Here is a 9,438-nt window from a genome sequence, read left to right as displayed (position 1 = left end):
GGTGGCAGCCAGGCTCTCCCAGTCCCCCAAGGAGCGTGCTACACCTTTTCCAAGGCCTGAGGCTGCAGAACTATTCCACTGCAATGAGAGGGGAGACTGATCCTCGCCCTTCAGGGTAAACTCACCCTCTCCACGTATACAGGTGGGTCCACTCTCCTGGCTGAGGTTTCTTGGCTTCAGACCCAAACTTCCATGGTACTCACTCTGCAAACTACAATCTCTCCCTTTAGTGTCCTCCTTTGTCAAGATTCGCGGTGGTTTCATTTACACCAACAGTCTCTTCAAGCCCATTCAAGACTTCTCCATCAATCTCTTCACAGTTCCTCCAAAGTCTTCCCCTTAGCCATCCAAAACTGTTCCAACATATCTGGTATTTGCAAACCGCAGCAGCACCCCACTCTCCAGTACCAAAACTGTTCTAGTTTGCTAGCTGCCAGAATGCAACACACCAGAGATGGATTGGCTTTTAATAAAAGGGGATTTATTTTGTTGGTTCTTCAGAGGAAAGGCAGCTAACTTTCCACTGAGGTTCTTTCTTACATGGAAGGCACAAGATGGTCTCTGCTGGTCTTCTCTCCAGGCCCCTGGGTTCCAACAACTCTCCCCGGGGTGACTTCTTTCTGCATCTCCAAAGGCCTGGGCTGAGCTGCAAGTGCTGAGATGAGGAATGCCAAGCTGCTTAGCAGTACTATGTTGCAATCTCTCATTTAAGCACCAGCCAATTAAGTCGAACATCACTCATTGCAGCAGACACGCCTCCTAGCTGACTGCAGATGTAATTGGCAACAGATGATGTTCACTTATGTTGGCTTATGTCTGCAGCAACAAGACTAGGTATGCTCACCTGGCCAAGTTGACAACTGAATCCAACTAACACACACATGTAGAATGGTATGATTTCTAAATGTTAGGTTAATTTCTTTTTTCCATTAATTAATAAAAAAAAACTGCTGGTGGTTCCATACAGGACTATATAAAAGCCCGTCAGGACATTGGGTCTACTTCTCATCAAATGGCAGTATTGGCAGCTGCCATGAAATCTAACTTGGATCTAAAGAAAGGAAATTGTTTTAAATGTGGAAAATTTGGGCACTTTCAGATAAACTGTAAATCTTTTCATGATAAGAATTCCACCCCAACTAAAAAACAGCCATCCAGATTATGTCCTATTTGCCAGAGGGGCTTTCATTGGGCCAATGAATGTCATTCTAGAACACATAAAAATGGTGCTCTATTGAAAAGGTCGGGAAACTGCCTTTTGGGGTCAGCTCAGGGCCCCAGGACAAGCAACATGAGCCAAGCTCCACAGACACAGTATGCAGTCAGCAACAGCAGAAACCATGCATTCCAGTCTTAGAGTTAAAAGCTGAAACTTGCGGTAGTGCTGCAATAGATCTACCTGAAGCTGAGGATATTTTACTTCAACCTGAAATGGGTATTCAATTAATTAACACTGGAGTTTCTGGCCCTCTGCCCAACCGTACTGTTGGTTTAATAATTGGAAGGAGTAGTTTAACTAAGCAGGGTCTATTAATACAAATTGGTTTAATTGACAGTGACTATAAAGAGGAATTGAAGATTGTGGCTCAATCTTTACAGCCTTTTCAGATTAAAACTGGGCAACGCATTGCTCAATTACTACTTTTACCTTATCATGTTCCTCCTTCTCTGCCCTTCAACCGTCAAGGAGGTTTTGGTTCAACTGGAAATGAAATTTATTGGCAAACATTTATTCGGGACAATCACCCAGAAATTACTATTACTATTAAAGATAAAATTTTTCTGGGTTTGATTGATACTGGAGCTGATGTAACTATTATAGCTAAAAGATATTGGCCCCAAAATTGGACATTAAAAAGGGTACCTACTGTTTTCACTGGCATAGGTACCATGACTGATATTTATCAAAGTACTGAAATATTTGAAGTAATTGGCCCAGAAGGACAAAAATCAACATTATAACCTTTTGTGGCAGATGTCGGTTTGAATCTCTGGGGCAGAGACCTGCTTTTGCAGTGGGGAGCATATTTGCATATCCCCCACTTATCAGATAAGGCAAAACAACTATACTTAAAGATGCAATTTCAAAACACTAGATGAACAAGGGATTATCAAGGTTTAGGATATTCCAAGGAGCAAACAAATTTATAATGGGGGCCATTGAAGCAAAGGGCATCATTACCCCAATAACATGGCTTATTACTAGGCTAATATGGGTGGATCAATGGCCCCTTCCTCAAGAAAAATGGAATGCCCTTCATAATCTTGTCCAAGGGCAATTGCAATTACAACATACTGAACCTTCCCAAAGTCCATGGAATCCTCCAGTTTTTGTTATTAAAAAGAAATCTGGAAAATGGAGAATGCTGACTGATTTAAGAGCAGTAAATAAAGCCATGAGCCCTATGGGCACACTTCAGCCGGGGGTTCCTCAACCCTCTATGATTCCTCAATCTTGGAAATTGGTTATTATTGATTTAAAAGATTGTTTTTTAATATCCCTCTGCATCCAGCAGATAAAGAAAAGTTTGCGTTTTCTGTTCCAGCACTGAATAATCAGGCTCCGATGCAAAGATATCAATGGTGTGTCTTACCTCAAGGGATGATGAACAGTCCCACTATATGTCAACTATTTGTGCATCAACCCTTACAAGAAATAAGAAATAAATTTCCAGAGGTCCTTGTTATTCACTATATGGATGACATTTTAATTGCATGTGACAATGATGACTCTTTGGAAAAAGTTTTCAGTGCTATTATAAAAACTTTACCTCAATATGGGCTGCAAATAGCTCCAGAAAAGATTCAAAGGACTGAGCCTTACCTATATTTAGGAATGCAAATAGCTGCAAATAAAACAATTCCTCAAAAAATACAATTAAGGTGGGATAATTTACAAACTTTAAATGATTTTCAAAAACTGTTAGGAGATATTAATTGGATTAGACCCACTTTAGTGATTCCTAATTATATGTTACAAAACCTGTTTGATATTTTACAAGGAGATTCTGATCTATTAAGCAAAAGGCAGTTAACAGCTGCAGCTGAACAAGAGTTACAATTAATTGAACAACGCATCCAAGAAGGACAGCTTGTTCAAATACATATAGAAAAGCCTGTTGATTTTATTATTTTCTTTACCTTACAATCTCCTACAGGCCTATTTTGTCAAGATGGTGTTTTAGAATGGATTTTTTTACCAAACAATAAATAAAAATGCTTACATACATATCTGCAAAAAATCATTTCTTTAATAGCCAGAGGTCGCCAAAGATATTTTCAATTAAGAGGTTGCGATCCTGATTGCATAGTGTGTGATCTCACAAAGGAAGAAGTTCAAAGTCTATATATTTTCAATACCTTTTGGCAAATAGCATTAAGTGACTTCAAAGGACAAATTGATAACCATTTGCCTATGTTGAAACTTTTGCGATTTCTAAAAAGAACACAATGGATCTTGCCTAAAATAGTTAGGGCTTCCCCGTTGGAGGGAGCTATTACTGTCTTTACTGATGGTAGTAGCAATGGACAGGTGCGGTCACCTCTGCTTATAGCAATGTGATTCTTGTGAATCAAAGTCAGAGAGCTTGACTGGCAGCCAATGATGAGTAAGACCTTTCAGAGCCTAAGGGCAACCTAAGACAGGCGTGGTCACCTCTGCTTATAGTCACCCTAAAAAGGTGATTCTTGTTTTCCTCAGCTTATAAAATGAAAAGGAGGAAATGTAGAAGCCAATATTTTAAAGCAAGACCTACAGAATTTGTTGCAAGCAGCTGGCTCAGGATGGTGGCAGTAAACTGTGGAGATTGTTATGTAGAGCAGTCTGGGAGGAAGAGAATGTTTACCCCAAACAGTTATGTTAAGTATAAAGAACCTGTAAGATAAGAATCTTGCTCCCTCAGGAAATGCCTGCATATCTATTGACATCCTGTGGTATATAACTAGGATCTGGTTGAGAATAAAGTTGTCTGATGTCTGATGTAGAGTTAAGCTTCAGATCCCCGAACCCATTTGTGTCTGTCTTTCTTTTCTTCCTTTCTCTCTCTCCTTCTCATCATTCCTTAATATCCTTTGAGCTCTGTTTCAACAGAAAGCAACACCAATTATGGAATTAATTAACAAATTTTTACTAAAAATAGGCCCCCAGCTTAGGAGAACTGGTCAAAGCAGAGGTTGCTCATTTTTGCCCCAGCACGAAGGGGGCAAGGCTGATGAAAAAGGGGAAAAGAAAAAAGAAGGAAACAGATGTTTCTGTGGCTGTGTTTCTAATAAGGCTTGACTGCCTTTGGATGTAGCAGCAGGACTTCTCAGACTGCAACTGCCCCAGGCATAGGCAGAAGTGAGCTCTTTGGGGGGGCTTGTCTGGAGCCTGTGCCTTCCCCAGAGAAGGGGTGAAGCCCAATTCAAGTGGAATCCCTCCCTCAAGGAATTCAGACACCAGGGCTTGGTAATTTGAAACCATTAAAATCAGCCTACAACTTCTCTTCTGTCTCCACCATGCTTCCAGCAGGGAGAGTATGTCAGCAGGGAGAGTTAAAGGTACCACATTATCTTATGCTGGTGGGACCTGCAGGCACACAAGTGCCACATACTGGGCAGGATAAGAAAAACAGAGCCCACAGACTTCACAGGAAAGTGTTCCAACCTGCTGAGTCTCACCCTCAGGAAAAACCAACACAAGTGAATCTTTCCTCCTGATAGGAGGCCAATTTGGTCTGGGAAAATCCAGCTGGGGTCTATAATATCTGATAGACCCTCCTAAGTGTGGGGGAGAAAGGCACCATACAAGCAGGACAAGAAACAAGAAAACAAGAACTGAAAAATTCTTCTCTGTTAAATAAAACTTAAGCTAGAGGTCCAGATAAAGCTGAACTGAATGTCAAAGAATAGAAAGACAACAAATTCATCCAACAAGAAAACCCTAGGTAAAAGAAGTGAAAGCAATCTCCAGAATAAACTAATTAAGATAATTAAATGCCTAGACACCAGCAAAAAATAATAAATCACACTAGGAAAATTCAAGATATGGCCCAGTCAAAGAAACAAACAAACAATTCAAATGTCATACAGGAGCTGAACCGATTAATTCAGAATATATGAACAAACGTGGAAAACTTCATCAAAAACCAAATCAATGAGTTGAGGGAGGATATAAAGAAGGCAAGGAATGAACAAAAAGAAGAAATTGAAAGTCTGAAAACACAAATCACAGAACTAATGGGAATGAAAGTCAAGGTAGAAGAGATGAACCAAACAGTGGAAAATTACAATGGTAGATTTTGAGAGACAGAACATAGGGTTAGTGAACTGGAGGATGGAACATCTGAAATCCAGAAAGAAAAAGAAAATATAGGGAAAAATGGAAAAATATGAGCAGGGACTCAGGGAATTGAAAGACAATATGAAGTGCATGAATATACGTGTGGTGGGTGTCCCAGAAGGAGAAGAGAAGGGAAAGGGAGGAGAAAAACTAATGTAGGAAATTATCACTGAAAATTTCCCAACTCTTATGAAAGACATAAAATTACAGATCCAAGAAGTGCAGTGTACCCCAAAGAGAATAGATCCAAAAGACATACTCCAAGACATTTAATAATCAGGATGTCAGAGGTCAAAGAGAAAGAGAGAATCTTGAAAGCAGCAAGAGAAAAGCAATAAATCACATACAAGGAAAACCCAATGAGACTATGCACAGATCTCTCAGCAGAAACCATGGAAGCTAGAAGACAGTGGGATGATATATTTAAATTACTAAAAGAGAAAAACTGCCAACCAAGAATTCTATATCCAGCAAAATTGTCCTTCAAAAATGAGGGAGAAATGAAAACACTTTCAGACAAAAAATCACCAAGAAAATTTGTGTCCAAGAGACCAGCTCTGCAAGAAATGCTAAAGGGAGCACTAGAGACAGATATGAAGACAGAAAAGAGAGGTGTGGAGAAGAGTGTAGAAAGGAATACTATGAGTAAAGGTAAAGAGAAGGAAAATTAGATATGACATATAAAATCCAGAAGTCAAAATAGTAGAAGAAAGTATTACCCATGCAATAATAACACTGAATATTAATGGTTTAAACTCTCCAATCAAAAGACATAGTCTGGCAGAATGGATTTAAAAACAGGACCCATTTATATGCTGTCTCTACTCAAAGGACATGAGGGCAAGGACACAAATGGACATTTACACACCAATGTTTATAGCAGCATTATTTACAATTACCAAGAGATGGAAGCAGGCAAAATGCCATCAACAGACCGTTGGCTAAACAAACTGTGGCATTTACATAAGATGGAATATTATGCAGCCATAAGACAGAATAAAGTTATAAAGCATGTAACAACATGAATGGACCTTAAGGACATTATGCTGAGTGTGATTAGCCAGAAACAAAAGGACAAATACTGTATGGTCTCACTGATATGAACTGATATTAGTGAATAAACTTGGAATATTTCATTGGTAATAGAGACCATCAGGAAATAGAAATAGGGTAAAACATTAGGTAATTGGAGCTGAAGGGATACAGATTGTGCAACAGGACTGAATATAAAAACTCAGAGATAGATAGCACAATATTACCTAACTATAATACAATTATGTTAAAACACTGAATGATGACAAAAAGGGGAAAGAAGGAAATGAGACAAAGTGTCAAGGGCTGAGAGATTCCAAACAGAGTAGTGAGGTTATCCTGGAGGTTATTCTTATGCATCAAGTAGATATCATCTTGTTATTCAAGATGTAATGGAGAGGCTGGAGGGAACTGCCTGAAAATGTACAGCTGTGTTCCAGTGCCATGTTTCTTGAGGATGATTGAATAATGATACAGCTGTCACAATGTGACTGTGTGATTGTGAAAACCTTGTGTCTGATGCTCCTTTTATTTACCTTGTTAACAGATGAGTAGAACATATGAAATAAAAATAAATAATAGAGAGAACAAATGTTAAAATATAGTTACTTTGAAATGCTAAAAAAAATGAAGGAAACTCCTGGAAAAAGTTCTTACACACTAGAACAAGTTCACGACATTATTGCTAGGAGTTAATGATAAAATGGTGCCGTAGTTTGCTAGCTGCTGGAGTGCAATATACTAGAAGCAGAATGGCTTTTAAAAAGGGGAATTTAATAAGTTGCTCGTTTATAGTTCTAAGGCCAAGAAAATGTCCCAATTAAAGCAAGACTATAAAAATGTCCAAATTAAGGGATCCATGGAATAGCACCTTTATTGAAGAAGGCTGATGAACTTCAGGGTTTCTCTATCAACTGTAAAGGCACATGGTGAATATGGAAATGTCTTCTAGCTTCCTCTCCAACCCTCCTGCTTCATGAAGTTCCCACAGGGGCAATCTCCTTCTTTATCTCCAAAGTTCACTGGCTGTTGGACTCTGTGGTTCTCTAATCATTCTGAAGCTTTCTCCAAAATGCTTCCCCTTTTAAAGGATTTCAGTAAACTAATCAAGGCCTATGTGGAATGGGTGAACTCACATCTCCCTCTATTCAAAAGTTAATACCCACAATTGGGCAAGTCACATCTCAATGGAGATAATCTAATTAAGTCTCCAACACACAGTGCTGATTAGGGTTTGAGAAAAATGATCACTCCCACAATATTGGATTAGGATTAAGGCATGGCTTTTCTAAGGTACATGAATCCTTTCAAATCAGCACATTCTACCTAGATCCTAAAAGGACATGTTTTTCCCATGTAGAAAATATATTCATTCCATCACCATATCATAAATCCTTAAACCATTCCAGTATCAATGCAAATATAAGTTTAAAACCAGTCAAGTTTCATAAAAGTCAGTACAGGCATTGACAGTTCTAAGGCAAAATTATCCCCTTGATCTGGACCTGTAAAACTCAGACCAAGTACCTGCTGCCAACATACAAAGGAGGAACAGTCATAAGATAAATTCCTCCATTTCCATAGGGGATAATTGAAAGGAACAAAGGGGTCACTGGTCAAAACAGTTTTGAAAACTTGCAGAGCAAAGTTCATTACATTTCAAAATCTTGACAGCCATTTATCTTTGGGGCTTTAGAAAGCATCAATTCCACCCATTCCAATGTCCTATGCAGTGGCCTGCCTCTCTCTGAATGCATCCTTGGGGAACATTGGGGAGATTACTTTTTCTCAGCTCTACCCTCTCCAAGAATTGGGGTCACACCAAGGCACCCACTCAGCTCCTCCGTGGGGTGGCAACCAGGCTCCCCCCAATCCCCAAGGTATGCACTTTACCCGTTCCAAGCCTGAGGAAGAACCACTCTTCTACTGCAATGGGGATTGCATCCCCTGTCTTTGGTGCAAACTCACCCTCTCCACTTGTTTAGTTGAGTCTGCTTTCCTGGCCTGAGACTTCTTGACTTCACATCCCAGCCTCCATTGTTCTGTCTCTGAAGACATTTTACCTTCACTTTTTCCTTTTTCTGAGCTCCCCAATGCAGACTGGGGGCAATTCTGTTTATACGGGTCCCACAGCACTCTTTTTGGCTTTCTATGTAGTAAACAAGGATGGTGTCCATCAGACAGGAAGAGTTTCCACAAATCCTTCTTGGATAACTCCATTGCCAATCCTGGCTTTTTTAGAAATGGCTGACTGGTTCCACATTTGGTTAAATCCTCACATGGGGTACTTTTCTCAGGGGTCTCCCTTCCTGGAAGCCCAGAATTTTCCAGAAAATCAATCTGGTTTCTTTGTACCAAAGTAGGTTGGTTCTCAGCTATCTCTTTCCTCTTACATTTCACTATAAACTGGAGTAGAGATCAGGCCACATATTCCACATTTAACTTGGAAATCTCTTCTGCTAAATAACCAAGTTCATTACTTTTAATTTCTGTCTTCCCACCAAAGGCATTAGTCAATTTTGCCAGATTGCCTACAGTTATTTTTTGCCTGCAATTTTAAAACAAGAATATTTTCCTTCCACTTTGCAATAACACATGCCTCATTTCTGTTTAGGACCTCATCAAATGTATCTTTAGAGTCCACATTTCCACTAACAGTCTCCTGAAAGCATTCTAGCTCCTCACACCTTCTCTAAAATCTTCCCTTTATCCATTTTAAAAGCCATTCCAACATGTTTGGTGTTTACAAATGGCAGCAGCATCCCACTTCTCTGGTATCAAAATCTGTACTAGTTTGTAAACTATTTGAATAGAAACAGAATGGTTTTGGTTTTTTATTTCTCTTTTTTTTTGGCATGAACAGGCACTGGGAATTGAATCCAGGTCTCCAGCATGGCAGGTGAGAACTCTGCCTGCTGAGCCACTGTGGCCCACCCCTTTATGACTTTTAAAAAGGGGAATTTCATAAGTTGCTAGTTTAGAGTTCTAAGGTCATGAAAATGTCCCAATTAATTTGAGTTTAAAAATGTCCAAATTAATACATCCAGGGAAAGATACCTTGGTTCAAGAAGGCTGATAAAGTTCAG

The sequence above is a fragment of the Tamandua tetradactyla genome (assembly GCF_023851605.1).
Source record: "Tamandua tetradactyla isolate mTamTet1 chromosome 1 unlocalized genomic scaffold, mTamTet1.pri SUPER_1_unloc_1, whole genome shotgun sequence".
In the NCBI taxonomy this organism is placed as follows: domain Eukaryota; kingdom Metazoa; phylum Chordata; class Mammalia; order Pilosa; family Myrmecophagidae; genus Tamandua; species Tamandua tetradactyla.
Note: the sequence above shows the minus strand (reverse complement) of the source record.